Source organism: Odocoileus virginianus, chromosome 23 (assembly GCF_023699985.2).
Source record: "Odocoileus virginianus isolate 20LAN1187 ecotype Illinois chromosome 23, Ovbor_1.2, whole genome shotgun sequence".
Classification (NCBI taxonomy): domain Eukaryota; kingdom Metazoa; phylum Chordata; class Mammalia; order Artiodactyla; family Cervidae; genus Odocoileus; species Odocoileus virginianus.
This window is the reverse complement of record NC_069696.1, coordinates 3689481-3705849: the sequence shown is the minus strand read 5'-3', so window position 1 is coordinate 3705849 and position 16369 is coordinate 3689481. Positions and strand designations below refer to the sequence as shown.

The window sequence follows — 16369 nt, the reverse complement described above, 5'->3', positions numbered from 1 at the left end:
ATCAATGCATTCTCTTGGCAAAACTCTATTAGCCTTTGCCCTGCTTTATTCTGTACCCCAAGGCCAAATTTGCCTGTTACTCCAGGTGTTTCTTGACTTCCTACTTTTGCATTCCAGTCCCCTATAATGAAAAGGATATCTTTTTTGGGTGTTCGTTCTAGAAGGTCTTGTAGGTCTTCATAGAACCGTTCAACTTTAGCTTTTTCAGCATTACTGTTTGGGGATTGGTATTACTGGATTGGTATTATTAAACCCCATCTCTCAGGTGAGGAAACTGAGGCCTAGAGTGGTCACAGCCCATGAAAGGCAGGGCTGGGGTTCAATCCCAGGGCTGTCTGGCTCCAAAGCCCCGTTTTACCACCCGAGGCTGCTCCCAGTGTTTTTACGGTAAGATCACTTACCTAGCGGACACGACAGCAAGTCCCTTTCCCTCTCTGGTCTCACCTTCCTCTTCTGGAAGCTGGGAGGAGTGGTTACATGTGCTAAAGGCTGTCCTAGTGACTGGAGAGATTGTGGGGTGGGGCAGGGGGGTCAGCCTGCGAAGACTTTATGGGGGCATTGAACAAAGGTTTGAAGGGAGAGGGGAGTCAGAGGCAATGGATTATTGGGTTCAAGCTAACAGACAAAAATAAGATTGTGTGTATGATTTCCTAGCTGCCAGTCCAACTAGGAAAGGCCAAGGAGACTCTGGTGATGAGTCAGTTGAAAAAACTTTGTCTCAAATCATACTTAGCAGGGGATGGTGCACGTGAGAAGCACAGAATGCATTTCTATGACAGTAATGGAGCTGTTTAGGGGTCACTTTGAAAGAGAGTCCTGGCCCAGGAAGGAAGGCCTATAGGAAACCCTGGGGCGGAGATGTGTAACCTGAGTTTGTCCAGCTGCTGGTCAGGTTCTCAGGGCGCGTGGTGCCCTTTACCAACACTTAAGAGGCCATGACTCTTGGGGAGGCAGACAGCAGCTCCTCCAGCGCGTGGTCTCCTGACTAGGTGTGGCGGCAGGGGTACAGGACCCGGCTCCAGTGGCAAGGCTGCGACCCCAGTTGGGACCAGACTGGGCACGGGGGCGCGAACCTCCAGGCCCACATCTCCCCCTACACTCTGGCCCATGCATGGGGCAGGGGCAAGGGTCGTACCAGTGCCCCGGAGGAGAGGCTGATCCAAGAATCCAGGCGCGGGGGAGGGAGGAAGTCTCCCGGAGGGCAGCCACGCCTGGGCCAGGCCCGGGATGCCTGGCCCGGGGAGTCCGAGTCCGGCACTGTCCGGCTGAGTCCCTCCAACTCCAACGCTGGGGATCTGACCGGGGGTGCTGGAGGTCCCCGGCCCCAGACCCCGCTCTCAGCCTCGGGCACCCCTTCCCCAGCGGCCGCCCCACCCGCAGTGTCCGCTCGAGGTCCCCGCTTCCGTCCCTTCCCCCACCCCTCGCGCCGGGCTCGGGCCCCCTCGGCCTTGCAGTTCCGCGGCCGACCCCGCCTCGCCCCGCCCCCTTGTCCAACCCCGCCCCTAGGCCGGCCCTGCCCCGCCCCGCGACTTCGCCATTCCCGGGCAGACCCCGCCCCACCCCCGGCCTCGCTCCGCCCCGCGCCCTCGCCGTTCCAGGGAAGGCCCCGCCCCTCCCCTTCGGCAGGCCCCGCCCCGCGCCCGCGCCCCGCCCCGCGCCCTCGCCATTCCAGGACAGACCCCGCCCCACCCCCTCGGCAGGCCCCGCCCCGCGGCCTCGCAGTCCAGGGCAGGCCCCGCCCCCTGTTTCCGCTGGCTGAGGTAGTGGCGGCGGCGCGCGAGCGCGATCGAGCCGGACCCCACATTCCTGGGAGCTCGGTGAGTGCGGCCCGGGGCAGGCGGGGCGGCGGGCCGCGGGCCGGGGGCTCGGGAACAAGCAGAGTTACAGTCCCGGACCGGCTGGGGGCGGGCCGGCAAGCCCCCGACCCGGTCCGCGGAGGGGCGAGCGGCCCAGGGCGCCCCTGGAAAGGGTGTGGGGGGCGGCAGTGGGCCAGCTGAGGGAGGGGTGGGATCGGCGCCCTGTGAGGGGGCGGCAAGCCGCCCGAAGGGGACGACGTGTGCTGGGCCCGGGAACGGGGCGAGGAGGGGTCTGCACGGAGAAAGGCTCGGAGGAGGACCTTCCGGGAACGGGGTGCGGGAGTGGCCGGCGGAACCCTAGGCGGAGGGATGGGGGTCTGTAGGATGCAGCAGGAAGGCGGAGCCCCGGAGCTGTCAAGGGGTTCTGACTGTAGGACCCAGCGGGCCGGCCGGGGGAGGTCCCTTCAGCGCCCCCAGGGAGGGCCGGGGGCTCGCGCAGGGCTGGAGTACCGCGTGCAGCCCCGGAGCTCCCCGACCACCCCTTGGGCCACCCCTGGCAGGTCGGCACTCAGTGACAGGGCTTTGGCAGGCCCCGAGGTCTGGGATGTAGCCCATCTGTGCATCCAAGTTTGGGACTTTAAAAAACTTTCTGTGGTTATAAAAAAATTAAAAAGTCCAAACAAGAATCTGGCTCCTTACCAAGAGCAGTGTTTGTAGTCGTGTATTTCAGAGCTGGAGTCTTGGATCTCCTGTCTTTGGAAAAGATACTGTCCCTTCTCTGCTTCTTTCCCCAATGCTGCTAGTGTCTGGGGAGGTTTGAAGCATTAGGGTAGTATGGGGTCCCCTGGAGAAGGAAATGGCAACCCACTCTAGTATCCGTGCCTGGAGAATCCCAGGGATGGAGGAGCTTGGTGGGCTGACGTCTATGGGGTCGCAGAGTTGGACACAACTGAAGCGACTTAGCAGCAGCAGCAGCAGCAGGGGTCCCCCGGGCTGGTTAGACCTTTCTTCCCCATACCCCAAACATGGATAAGACTGCAGAGAACCAAACTCGTTATGTGAGGATGCCCTTCTGACAGGCAGCTGTCCCCTGGGATGACTCAGGTATTTCCTCCTCCAGGAAGCTTTCCTGGACTAGTGGAGAAAACTGAGGACTCACGCTCTGATCCCTGCGTATCAGCCAGCTTCCCTCTCTTTACTAAAAATAACCACAGAGAATGTTCTGTATGTATGTTCTGCTATAAAGATGTGCAGTCAACTTGTCATTGTAAGTAATGGGAAGGGGAGGAGACATATTATGGACAATTTCAAACAATGGCCTGGACAAATCATTTATATTTAGCTAAGGAATGCAGCCACGGAGGCAGACCGTTCACACTGGCTTCCTACCCTCTGCCGGGTCCTGGCAGGGCCATGCAACTGAGCTGTGGGTTGAGGGGGTGAGTGAGGGAGGAGGGTTGGGGTGGATAAAACTTGAACGGTGATTCAGTTCTATATTCGCTCGTTGAAGACCTGCTGTGTGCAAGGCCAGGAACAGCTGAGAGTGAACCAGAATGGAGAGGGGATTTTTTTTATCTGATTAAATCATATTTTATGGGCTTCCCTGGTGGCTCAGTGGTAAAGAATCTGCCTGCAATTCAGGAGATATGGGTTCAATCCCTGGGTTGGAAACATCTCTTGGATAAGGAAATGGCAACCCACTCCAGTATTCCTGCCTGGGAAATCCCATGGACAGAGGGGCCCATGGGGTTGCAAAGCGTAGGACATGATTTAGTGACTAAACAACAGCAGCAAATCATATTTTAATCTTTAAATTGATGAACACATTTTTATTTTTTTACATAGTTAAAAATTTTTTTGAAATAAAATGTGCATTTCTTTGGCTGCTTTTGGATCTTCGTTGCAGCACTCAGAATCTTCTATCTTCGATGGGCCGTGCAGGATCTTTAGTTGCGTCATGTGGATCTAGTTCCCTGACTAGGGGTCGAGCCTAGGCCTCCTGGAGTATGGAGCCCTAGCCATTGGAGCACCAGGGAAGTCCCCAAGCACTTGTCATTTTAAATTGCCCCTTATAGTTTAGGAAAATGAGGCTCAGAGAGAATAAATGACTTTTCTGAGGTCACAGAACTCCAAGTGGGAGAAGCAGAACTTGAACCCGTGGCTTCTGACCCCTTAGGCTGTGTTTTCTGCTATGCCAGCTGCCTCTGTCATTCTTCACTGTTGAACCTGGAAGACCTGGGCTCTGACCTTCGTCCTAACATCGCCTAATTGTGCAATCCTGGGCAAATTACCGCCCCTCTCCAGGCCTCTATTTGTTTTTTGAATTTGGTCATGCCCTAGGGCTTCTGCCAGTTCCCTGACCAGGAATCGAACCTGTGCCTCTTGCATTGAATGCTCAGAGTCCTAACCACTGGATCTCTAGGGAAGTCTCCAGTCCTCTGTTTTGGATGATTATGGGTTAAAATGTTTTTAGGGTTTCTTCCATCCTTGGATATCTAACAGTGTAAGATGCTGTCAGCAGCCAATCAATGAGTTAATGTGCTCTTTGTTTATTTTCTGTTTTTAATTGTGGTAAAAGAAATGCATAAAAATGACCATCATAACCATTTAAAAATGTACAGTTCAGTTTCAGGAAGTATATTCACATGGTCCTACAACAGGTCTCCAGAATTTTTTTATCTGCAAAACTGAAACTGTACATCCATTAAACTGTAGTCCTCAGCCCCCGGCTATCTCCACTCTACTCAGGGTGGTTTATCAGGCTCCTACTATATCGCAAAGAGTCGGACACGACTGAGCGACTGAACTGACTGACTGATGTCCTTAATAAATGTTGCCCCTGAGGAATGAATAAGGCAAGTAGGTAGCTGGCCAGAGTGCCAGTCCTCATTCCTGTGAATGTAACTTCAGCACCGGCCATGTGCCTGCTCAGTCGTTCAGTTGTGTTCGACTCTTTGTGACCCCATGGAGCGTAGCCTGCCAGGCTCTTCTGTCCATGGGATTTTCCAGGCAAGAATGCCGGAGTGGGTTGCAATGTCCCCCTCCAGGGCATCTTCCCCACCGAGATATTGAACCTGTATCTCCTGAGTCTCCTGCATTGGCCGGCAGATTCTTTACCATTGAGCCTCCTGGGAAGCCCCAGCACCAGCCGATCTGTTCAGTAAATGAGTGAGCAAGTGAGGCCTGGGGCAAGTGCCTTCACCTCTTTGAGCTTTCCCTTGCTGCTTACAAAAGGAGGATAACAATACCAGCTCTCAGGGCTGTTGGAAGGAGCAGTGAGAGCATATATGTGAAGCATGTAGCTTAGGGCCTCAGACACAGCAGGTGTGCAGTTAAGTGGTGCCTGTTATTTATAACCTAGCTGAGGAGCTAGGCTCACAGAGGAGGACAGGACTTCTTCTACTGTCAAGACTCAGGCCTGCTGTGGTGGGCACCCCACGGACTCAGAGTGTGTGGATCTAATCCAGGTGCTTTAGCTGGCACTGCACATCCTTCTTGGGCTTCCCAGATGGCTAAGTGGGTAAAGAACCTGCTTGCTAATGCAGGAGACACAGGAGACACGGGTTCGATTCCTGGGTCGGGAAGATCCTGGAGGAGGGCATGGCTTCAGTATCCTTGCCTGGAAAATCCCATGGACAGAGGAGATTGGTGGGTTACAGTCCATATGGGTGCAAAGACTTGGACATGACCGAAGCTATGGAGCACGCACACACACACATCTTTCCCATCCAACCTGCCCTGCCTGTCCAGCTTCATCTTCCACTCTCTTCCCCAGGGATCCCCAGTGCCAGCCAGACTCACCTCCCAGCATGCCTGGCTCATTTCTTCTTTGTCTCTTAGTCAAACTGTTCTACCTTCCTGAATTGCGCCTCCCTATTCCTTCCTTCCACTCTTTAGGATCCTACTCATGTCTAGGATGAGCTCCTTTGCAGAGCCATCCCCAAAGAACCTTTTGGCATTTTATGTTTTCATCTCTCCTGGCTTTGCCACACTGCTTGGGGGTGATTCTTTAATGTGTGTCTTAGTACAAGAGTCTGTGCCTGGACTTTCTTCGTGGTCCAGTGGATAAGACTCTGCACTCCCAATGCAGGGGCCTGGGTTTGATCCCTGGTCGGGGAACTAAGATCCCACATACTGCAAGTAAGAGTTTGTATACAGTGACTAAGTCCACACACCACAACTGGAGAACCTGCATTGCAACAAAGACCCAGTGCAACCGAAATAAATAATAAATAAAGCTTTCTTAATGTTAAAAAAAGAGTTTGTGCTGATCTCCATCTGATGATACAAAACAATAGAATGGGAAAGACTAGAGATCTCTTAAAAAAATTAGAGATACCAAGGGAACATTTCATGCAAAGATGGACACTGCATATAAGGACAGAAAAAATAAAGGACAGAAATGGTATGGACCTAACAGAAGCAGAAGATATTAAGAAGAGATGGTGAGAATACACAGAAGAACTATACAAAAAGATCTTAATGACCCAGATCACCATGATGGTGTGGTCACTCACCTAGAGCCAGACATCCCAGAGTGTGAAGTCAAGTGGGCCTTAGGAAGCATCACTATGAATAAAGCTAGTGGAGGTGATGAAATTCCAGCTGAGCTATTTCAAATCCTAAAAGATGATGGTGTTAAAGTGCTGCACCCAATATGCCAGCAAATTTGGAAAACTCAGCAGTGGCCACAGGACTGGGAAAAGTCAGTTTTCATTCCAGTCCCTTAGACAGGCAATGCCAAAGAATGCTCAATCTACTGCACAATTGAACTCATGTCACATGCTAGCAAAGTAATGCTCAAAATTCTCCAAGGTAGGCTTCAATAGTATGTGAACCGAGAACTTCCAGATGTTCAAGCTGGATGTAGAAAAGGCAAGGAACCAGAGATCAAATTGCCAACATCACTTGGGTCATACATAGAAAAAACAAGGGAATTCCAGAAAAATGTCTATTTCTTCTTCATTGTGTCAAAGCCTTTGACTGTGTGGATCACAACAAACTGGAAAATTCTTAGATGGGAATACCAGACCACCTTTACTTGCCTTCTGAAAAATCTGTATGCATGTCAAGAAGCAACAGTTAGAACCGGGCATGGAACAACAGACTGTTGGCAAATTGAGAAAGGAGTATGTCAAGGCTGTATATTGTCACCCTGCTTATATATAACTTATATGCAGAGTACATCACGTGAAATGCCGGGCTGGATGAAGCACAAGCTATAATCAAGATTGCTGGGAGAAATATCAATAACCTTAGATATGCAGGTGACACCACCCTTATGGCAGAAAGTGAAGAGGAACTAAAGAGCCTTTTGATGAAAGTGAAAGAAGAGAGTGAAAAAGCTGGCTTAAAACTCAACATTCAAAAAACGAAGATCATGGCATCTGGTCCCATCACTTCATGGCAAATAGATGGGGAAACAACAGAAACAGTGACAGACTTTATTTTCTTGGGCTCCAAAATCACTTGTAACAGTGATTGCAGCCATGAAATTAAAAGATGCTTGCTCCTTGGAAGAACAGCTAGGACAGACTCAGACAGCATATTAAAAAGCAGAGACATTACTTTGCCAACAAAGGTCCCTATAGTCAAAGCTATGATTTTTCCAGTAGTCATGCATGGATGTGAGAGTTGAACCATAAAGAAGGCTGAGCGCCGAAGAATTGATGCTTTTGAACTGTGGTGTTGGAGAAGACTCTTGAGAGTCCCCTGGACTGCAAAGAGATCCAACTAGTCAATCCTAAAGGAAATCAGTCCTGAACATTCATTGGAAGGACTGATGCTGAAGCTGAAGCTCCAATACTTTGGCCACCTGATATGAAGAATTGGCTCTTTAGAAAAGATCCTGATGCTGGGAAAGACTGAAGGCAGGAGAGGGGGCTGACAGAGGATGAAATGGTTGCATGGCATCACTGACTTGATGGACATGAATTTGAGCAAGCTCTGTGAATTGGTGATGGACAGGGAAACCTGGCGTCCTGCAGTCCATGGGGTTGCAAAGAGTCTGACACGACTGAGCGACTGGACTGATCTGATACAAAAATGAAAACGGTAAAGATCCTTGTCTTCATGGGGCACATAATGCAGTAAAGGGTTAAGAAAGATCTTCCGAAAAATGACAATTCAAAATATAGGGTGAGCAGCCTATGAGAGTAGAATATGGATTCAAACATGGGTGGAGTTGATCACCCTGATTCTAGAGGAACACGTCATGTACCAGGTGGTGTTTGACGTGAACGCTGAAGGGCCGCTTTCGTTTCGACAGAAAGAAGGAAGGGTGAGGCTGAGGAACAGCACTGAGAAAGTGCTGGGGCTTTGAACAGCTCAGTTGGACCAATGAGTAGATTGTGTTGGGGGAACCTTGTACCTTCTAGAATCCCAAGTTTGCTTCTGCAGCACTATTTGTGCATGAGCCTGACTTTCTCCAGAGTCATGTTTCCACGAAGGGCCAAATGTTTCCTGTATATATCTTCACATCCCAAATTAACCACGCTTTCAACTTCTGCAACAGTTTAATCTCTCACTTGATGGCCATTTTCCACCAAGTTTTTATTGCTCCTTGAAAGTAACTTTGGGGCTTTCACTGGTGGCTCAGTGGTGTAGAAGTCACCTGCCAGTGCCAGAGATGTGGGTCATCTGGTCTGGGAAGATCCCACGTGCCTCGAAGCAAGGAAGCCTGTGCACCACAACTTTTGTATTCCAGTACTTTAGTGCCTGAGAACCGCAACTACTGAAACCTGTGTGCCCTAGAGCCCGTGCTCCACAGCAAGAGAAGCTACAGCAATGAGAAGCCCATTCCCCGCAGTGAGAGTAGCCCCTGCTCCCTGCAACTAGAGAAAAGCCCACACAGCAACAAAGACCCAGCACAGCCAAAAATAAATAAATTACATTAAAAAAGTAACTTTGGATGAGTCAGAGATGGATGCAACAAAGTGGCCTCGGAGGGTCTCTCTCCTGTCTCAGTCAAGTTACACACTTTCAGATATATGAAACTGTCTCACTGTGAGTGGTCAGAATTCCAAATATTAAATCCTTGGATGCCAAGGGTCTACCCTTGGCAAATACCTGGCACAGATACTCTTACTGTTAGAAGGGCCCCTAGCAGACATCACTAATCCATCTCGGATGTCTCTCCTGCTGGGTCTTTAGCACCCACCATCTGCTGAGTGCTTCCCAGGTGGCGCTAGTGGTAAAAAAAAATCTGCCTGCCAGTTCAAGTAGATGGAAGAGATGCAGGTTCGATCCCTGGGGCGGAAAGATCCCCTGGAGGAGGGCATGGTAATCCACTCCAGTATTCCTGCCTGGAAAATTCCATGGACAGAGGAGCCTGGCAGGCTACGATCCAAGGGGTCACAAAGAGTCGAACACGACTGAAGCGACTTAGCACGCACCAGCTGAGTGAACTGACGCAGCAGCCAAAACCCATTTGCCCTTCTGGCCTTCTCCAGCTGCTGAATGAATGAGGTTTTTTTTTTTTTTAATATTTTATTTGGCTGCGCCTGGGAGGGTCTTAGTTGCAGCTTGTGGAATCTAGTTCCCTGACCAGGGATTGAACCTGTGTCCCCTGCATTGGGAGTGCAGTCATAGCCACTGGACTACCAGGGAAGTCCTAATGAATGGGTTCTTGATGGGAGAGACTGCAGACCAAAGAATGGTTGTTGCTGGACAGATTTCTCCCTGGAGTGGCTTCACAGCAGGTAATGACCTGGTGTTTTGTGTATTTTCCTGCAGAAATATCCTGGGATCGTCTCTGATCTGTCAGCCGTCAAGGTGTTCACAGGACATTCAAGGAAAAAACAGGTCAGTGCCAGTCTGGGTCCATCATGTGGTGGGGCCTCTGAAAGTCTAACTGTCTAAAGCCAGAGTCTCTCTTGCCCTTTCACTGTGGGTTGGCGAGGGAGGATGGACTGGGATGTTGACATTTTCTAGCTGTCTCTCTGCTCGCCAGCTCTTGACTTTGAATTGATAAGCTCCTTAAATTGGGCTTTGGGGGCCAGGGGAGATATTCCTTCCTCCTCACTGTTTCTGAATGGTGGCTGGCAGTATTCTTAATTTCTTTCTTGACCACCTGATGGTAGGGAGGAAGCCTGGGGGGTGCAGGAGAGGTCTGTAACTTCCTGCTTCCTGTCTCCTCCCGGCAGTGGGCTTGGGAGCCAGGGTGGAGGACCTCCTACTAGCCGGCCAGAAGAATCCCTGGGAATCTGGCCAGTCCCACCTGTGTCTGTTCTTCTATACTGGGCCCTGCAGGAAAGCCTCCGGCCCTCTGGGTGGACACCCTCTGCCAGGATGCTCGCCGGGAGTTCTCATCTCTGCGCCTGCAGGCTCCGGGGGGATATTGCTGGTAGCATCTTTCTTCGCAGCACCTGTGTTTCGAGGCCCCTGTGGAGCTGGAGGTGGGCAGCAGCCTACCCAGGCTTCCGGTGTGGATGGTGCTGATTCAGTTTCCAGCGCTGCTGCCTACAGACCTGGGTCTTTCAACGTTTTAACTGATGTTGTTTTATCCTGTGGCTTCCTCCTGCTGGGTGGTTTGTGAATCTCTTACCTTTCAGAACCTGGCTGCGTGGTAGAGGGGGTAGTGTGTGATAAGGATGGTGCTGGGAAATTTTCTTGTCAAGAGTCCCTTCTCTGTGAGTCCTGGCACAGCTATTTGGAGTTCCAGGAGCAGCCTTGGGCCTCTTACTGGCCTTTTGTGCTTTTCACATGATACTCGGGTGCCAGTGTTCATATTTATCATCGTCATCATCTGCCACAGTGTCAGTATGTCCACCAGTAATTTAGGTTTCCTTGGTGGCTTAGGCGGTAGAGAATCTGCATCTGATGTAGAAGATCTAGGTTCAATCCCAGGGTCAGAAAGATCCTCTGGAGAAGGAAATGGCAACCCACTCCAGTATTCTTGCCTGGAAAATCCCATGGACAGAGGAGCCTGGCGGGCTGCAGTCCATGGGGTCACAAAGAGTCAGACACGACTGAGTGACTAACACACACACAGACACACCTAATTTAATACGACTTCGGTATTGAATCTTAATTTTACTCTCATTTAATTTTCACGAGGGTCCTGTGGGGTAGCTATCATTTCCCGTTTCGCAATGGCAGCAATTGAAGTGGAGCGCAGGCCAGAGACTTGCCTAAGACCACATCTTTAGTGCTGGGGGTGGGGTCAGCGGCTCAAGACGCCGGCCACCCCAGCCTTCCCAGCTGACCTTCGGCCCCTCCTATCAGGCCAGGGAATCTGCTCCCGTCCCTCCTTGAGTCTGCAGTCTGCTGCAGCCAGGATGTAGGCTCTCATTCTAAGTCATCCCCCCTCCCTGGGGGCCTAGGGGTGGGTGGTGTGGGCTTTCAGTCTGCCGCCCTGGGATTTGGGGCACCGCCTACAGGATGACTGGCCGGCAGCCGGCACAATGCCAGGCTGAGGGAAGCCGGTCTGCTGAAAATCCGGTGGCGGGATGGAGGGACTTGTGGACAAGTGGGTGAGGGTCATTGTGGGTCCTGCCTTGTCCTGCCCCGTCGCAGAGATCCCTTGGGGCCTGCCCAGAGGGGCCCTGCGAGGCCCAGCATGCTGGGAGGAGCCTCGAGGGAGGAGCCGGACAGCTGAGCATTACTTGCCGTCTAGGCAGACGGTTGTCCTTCTGTGGGTCTGTGCTGAAGGCAGAATGTGGGGGGTCTGACATTCTGGACAGGAAGTTTATCCCCTCCTGAAGCTTTCTCAGGCTTTGATTGGGCCAGGTCTTGTCTTGTGGTTGAGCCTCTGGAGTGGTGACCAGCTCCGTATGGATGGTCGTCTATCTCTGCCTGGTTAGGTGACTTGGGGCAGGCCTGTCTCCTCCCCTCCATCGCTCAGATGCCTTCTGTCTTTGGCCTTGAGGTGGACAGAGGACAGAAGGATGGGGTTAATGAGTGAACCAGAGCTCTGAGTCCTGATGGAAGCTGGGCTGGGGGCCGAGGATATCCACAGAGACGGCTGCCCGGCTGGCTGGTTAACTAGCGGCCTGACTTCCGTCCTGCGCTGACGCCTCTGCGGCCACTCTCATTTCACCTGCTTCCTGCCCCAGCCTGATGAGTTTAGGAGTGAGAGGCCCCATCTCTGGGCCCCAGCCCAACATATTCATAGTCTGAGCGTCAGTTAGAGCCGCTGGCTTCCCAGGTGGCTCAGACGGCAAAGAATCTACCTGCGACACAAGAGACATGGGTTCGATCCCTGGGTCAGGAAGATCCCCTGGAGGAAGAAATGGCAACTCACTAAAGCATTCTTGCCTGGAAAATCCCATGGACAGAGGAACCTGGTGGGCTACAGTCTATGAAGTCGCAAAGAGTTGGACCCGACTGAGCGACTAGCATCTTCTTAGAGCCCCAGTTTGGTGGAATGAAAACTTCTGCCTGGTGGAGGCCTGCTTCCCCCTGCCCTCCTCTCAAATCAGATCCGCAGCCCAAACTCAGCGGCTCTGGCGGGGCTCTGGAAGAGGCAGCCAGGAGCTGCGAGTCTGTGGGCTCACCTATCACCACATGTGCTTTGGTCCCCAATCAGCAGCCATGTGTAGATGAGGGTTTTTTTTTTTTTAATAATTTTTACTTGTTGGCTGTGCTGGGTCTTCGTTGCTGTGTGAGGGCTTTTCTGTAATTGTGGAAAGTGGGGGCTACTCTCTAGTTGCGACGCATAGGCTTTTCATTGTGGTGGTTTCTCTTGTTTCAGAGCATGGGCTCTAGGCACATGGGCTTCAGCAGTTGCGGATCCCGGGTTTCTAGAGCACAGGCTCAATCATTGTGGTGCATGGACTTAGTTGGGCTTCCCAGTGGTAAAGAACCTGCCTGCCAATGCAGGAGACATGAGAGACTCAGGTTCCATCCCTGGGTGGGGAAGATACCCTGGAGGAGGGCATACCAGCACACTCTAGTATTCTTGCCTGGAGAATCCCTGGACAGAGGAGCCTGGTGGGCCCCAGTCCATGGGATCGCAGAGTCAGACACAACTGAAGCAACTTAGCACACACGCATAAACTTAGTTGTTCCAAGTCATGTGGGATCTTCCCAGACCAGGGATTGAACCAGTGTCTCCTGCATTGGCAGGAGGATTCTTTACTGCTTAGCCACTAGGGAAGTCCTAGAGATGAGTTTTGAGTGTCTGGCTTAATACTATCTGTGTTTGAGTTTCCCACCCCCTCCCCACTCCCTTTCCAGGACTTGGAAATTTATTGTACTTTGAATACTTGCTTGCTTTCTGAGAGTCATGTAATCATCTCTACACCCAGTGTCAGCATTAGTAAAAATATCTGACCTTGTCCTGGAAACAGGAAAGGATGGGGGTGGAGAGCTGCCCAGGGGGTCTGAAGAGTTAGGCCGCTCAGCCGGTCCCTGGAACCCCCCACTTGTTGGGGAGGCTTGGCTGTCACTGCAGGAAGACTGAGGGTCCCTCAACCCTCCATGTAGGATCTTGATGTGTTTCTGGCCCTGGCCTTGGCAGCGCAGGGCCACTGCTAACCCTCACAGCATCTTTGTGCAGATCCAAAAAATGCACTGACTCAATGGACATGAGCTTGAGCAAATTCCAGAAGACAGTGAAGGACAGGGAAGGCTGGTGTGCTGCAGCCCGTGGGGTCGCAGAGTCAGTCATGACTTAGCGACTGGGAAAACAACAGGTGAAAAAGAAAATAAATTAGAGTGAGTAAATTGTTGTAAACCTGAACAACGTCCCACTCCACCTGGGCCAGCCTCCTGGAGCCCTGGTGGGTAGTGGCCCTGTGCTGGGGCATCGGTCCCAGCATAGCTTGTGCTCCCTGCAACCCCGGGAGGAGAGGATGTTGGGTTCAGAGCTGGGGAGAGGGCTTGGGGTGGGAACGGGCCTCTGAGAGCAGTGGACAGGGGAGGGGCGTGATCTCAGGGGGTGCTCAGAGCACGGGTGGAACCGGGTGTGGCTTTGAGTGTGTGTCAGTGTGTGTGTGAGTATGTCTGTGTATGTGTGTGAGTATGTGTGCGTGTCTGAGTATGTGTGTGTGTATGTGTGTCAGTATGTGTGTGTATGTGTGGGTGCGAGTATATGTGTGTGTCAGTGAGTATGTGTGTGCATGTACATGTGCGAATATGTGTTTATGTGTGAGCATGTGTGTGTGTGAGTGTGTGTGTATGTCTGTGTATATGTGTGAGTGTGTGTGCGTGTCTGAGTGTGTGTGTGTATGTGTGCACGTGAGTATATGTGTGTGAGTGTGTGTGTATGCGTATATGTGTATGTGTGTCAGTATGTGTGTGTATGTGTATGTGTGAATATGTGTTTATGTGTGAGTATATGTGTGCTTGCGAGTGTGTGTGTCTATGTGTGTATGTGTGTGTGAGTATGTCTGTGTATATGTGTATGTGTGCATGTCTGAGTATGTGTGTGTGTATGTGTGTCCATATGTGTGTGTATGTGTGTGCACGAGTATATGTGTCAGTGAGTATGTGTGTGCATGTGTATGTGTGAATATGTGTTTATGTGTGAGTATATGTGTGCGCACGAGTGTGTGTGTATGTCTGTGTGTGTAGGTGAGTGTGTGTGTATGTGTGTGTATATGTCTGTGTGTATGTGTATGTGTTTGTGTGTGTCTGAGCATGTGTCTGAGCATGTGTGTCAGTATGTGTGTGTGCAAGTGTGTGAGTATGTCTATGTGTGTATGTGTGTCTGTGAGTATACATGTGTATACATGTGTGTATGTCTGCATGTGTATATGTGTGTGTGTGAGTATCTGTGTGCAAGTGTGTGTATCTATGTCTATGTCTGTGTGTATATGTGTGTGTGTCTGTGAGTATGCATGTGTGTATGTGTATATCTGTGTGTGTATGTGTGTGTGTGAGTGTGTATATGTGTGTGTCAGTATGTTTGTGCTTGTCTCAGTGTGTTTGCACACATGGGTTTGTCTAGGAGGATGTTCTCCTGCATTGTTCTCTTAGCTGGGAGGCCTACCTGAGCCCTTTCACCGGGTCAGCACATACCTGTGATGTGAATGCCCCCCTCCCTTTAGAGTACCTGGCTGCTGGCCTCAGCGTGGAGGCTGAGGCTGTGGGTCCGTGCTCTCCAACAAGCCCCGGGGGTGTGGGTCCTGCCCTGGCAAGTTCCACCCCCGCGTTGGAAGGGCTCGGAGGAGCAGGGTGCTGGTCGGAGTAGGGGGTGTGAACATGTAGAATGACATGTTTTGTCTCAGGGAAAGTGAGGTGGAGCTCGGAGCTTGCCATTTTCTGCTCGTCTCATGCTGGGAGATTCTACAGCTTTGTCTAAACACTGGACATGCTGACTGCAGAGTCCTGAATCAGGAGGAGCCCTTGGGTCCCCAGGAAGGCGATCAGGTTTGAAGCCAGAGTTGGGCTCTGGATGTAGCACGTGGGACCCGAGGGTGGGGGGGGGCTCTCGGAGCACCCCCGGGTGTGAGTCACTCCACACTAGCAGCTGTTACAGAGGGACTCCTATTGGCTTGCCGCTGGGCTGGGGCACCAGTTTGGGGTCGCCACCCACCATCCAGGCTGGGGCAGCAGAGGGGGAAGCGGGGTGGATTCTGCTCTGGGCTCTGCCTGCCCCTGCTGTGGACTGAGAAGCTGGGAATGGTGGTGGCCAGCTGGCTTGGGTCCATGGATGTCTCCTAGAGGGGCAGTCAGTCCCTGCAATGCGGGGAGAATAATGCTGGACACTGTCTCATTGAGGGCAGGGTTGGGTGGGCTGTTCTCTGAGGGCCTCCAGAGGAGCTCAGGGGAGATGTGGCTTGGCCTTAAGAGACCAGGATGGCAAGCTGGGAGGTTGGGTCAAGACAGGCGTGGCCCGGTGATTGGGCTGGAAGTGGGAAGAACAAGCTGGCCATGGGGGCAGGCCTTTACTCAGGGGCACCTGGAGTGCCCCCCAGAGGAGACTGATCTTGGCAGACTAGCAGTGGACAGCTGGTGTTGGCCCCCAAACAGTGGATTGCCAGAATGAAAATGGATTTTTAGGAAAATAGACTTGTTGCAGAATTCAAGGTGAGTTTTTTAAAAGTACCTTTTTGTTATTGTTGCAAAGAAAATAATACAAACTCCTTATAACCTTCAAATGATACAGATGTTGTAGAAAAGGAAAATCTTCTATAATCCTACCCTTCTGAGGCAATCACTATTAATGCTTCGGCTTATGTTCTTTCCAGGTATTTTAATGATAGACTAGCATCCAGCTGTTTACCTACTATCTTCATTTCCATAAATAGCATCGCATTATGCTAACTGGAAGGGCTTCCCTGATGGCTCAGATGGTGAAGAATCTGCCTGCAATGTGGGAGACCAGGTTTGATCCCTGGGTTGGGAGGATCCCCTGGAGAAGGGAATGACAACCCACTCTAGAATTCTTGCCTGGAGAATTCCATGGACAGAGGAGTCTGGTGGGCTACAGTCCATGGGGTCCCAAAAAGTCAGACACGACTAAGCGACAAGCACAATATACTAACTGGAAACTTGTTTAGTTGTCTTTCTGCATTGGTCCACACAGCACCAGGCATGGCTCAGCTGGGCTTGGCACCTGAGCTTGTGGATGCGGTGGTGGTCAGCTGGGGTCTCTGCAGGGCCTGCGTGGTCCAGGAGCCCCTCTG

General features: G+C 51.7%; 1 protein-coding gene across 2 annotated transcripts in view; it reads left to right on the top strand.

Annotated features, from left to right (window-relative positions):
- Positions 1-1797: 1797 nt before the first annotated feature.
- The window catches only part of TSPAN9 (tetraspanin 9), a 187325-nt gene continuing 172753 nt past the window's right edge, over positions 1798-16369 (top strand). Inside the window, exons 1-2 of one of the 2 annotated variants that reach the window (XM_070453171.1) lie at positions 1798-1817; positions 9531-9599. The gene's annotated coding sequence lies outside the window, so the exon portion shown is untranslated. Of the gene's footprint in view, positions 1818-9530; positions 9600-16369 lie in introns of those variants that run through there. The other variant, XM_070453172.1, reaches the window with a different exon arrangement.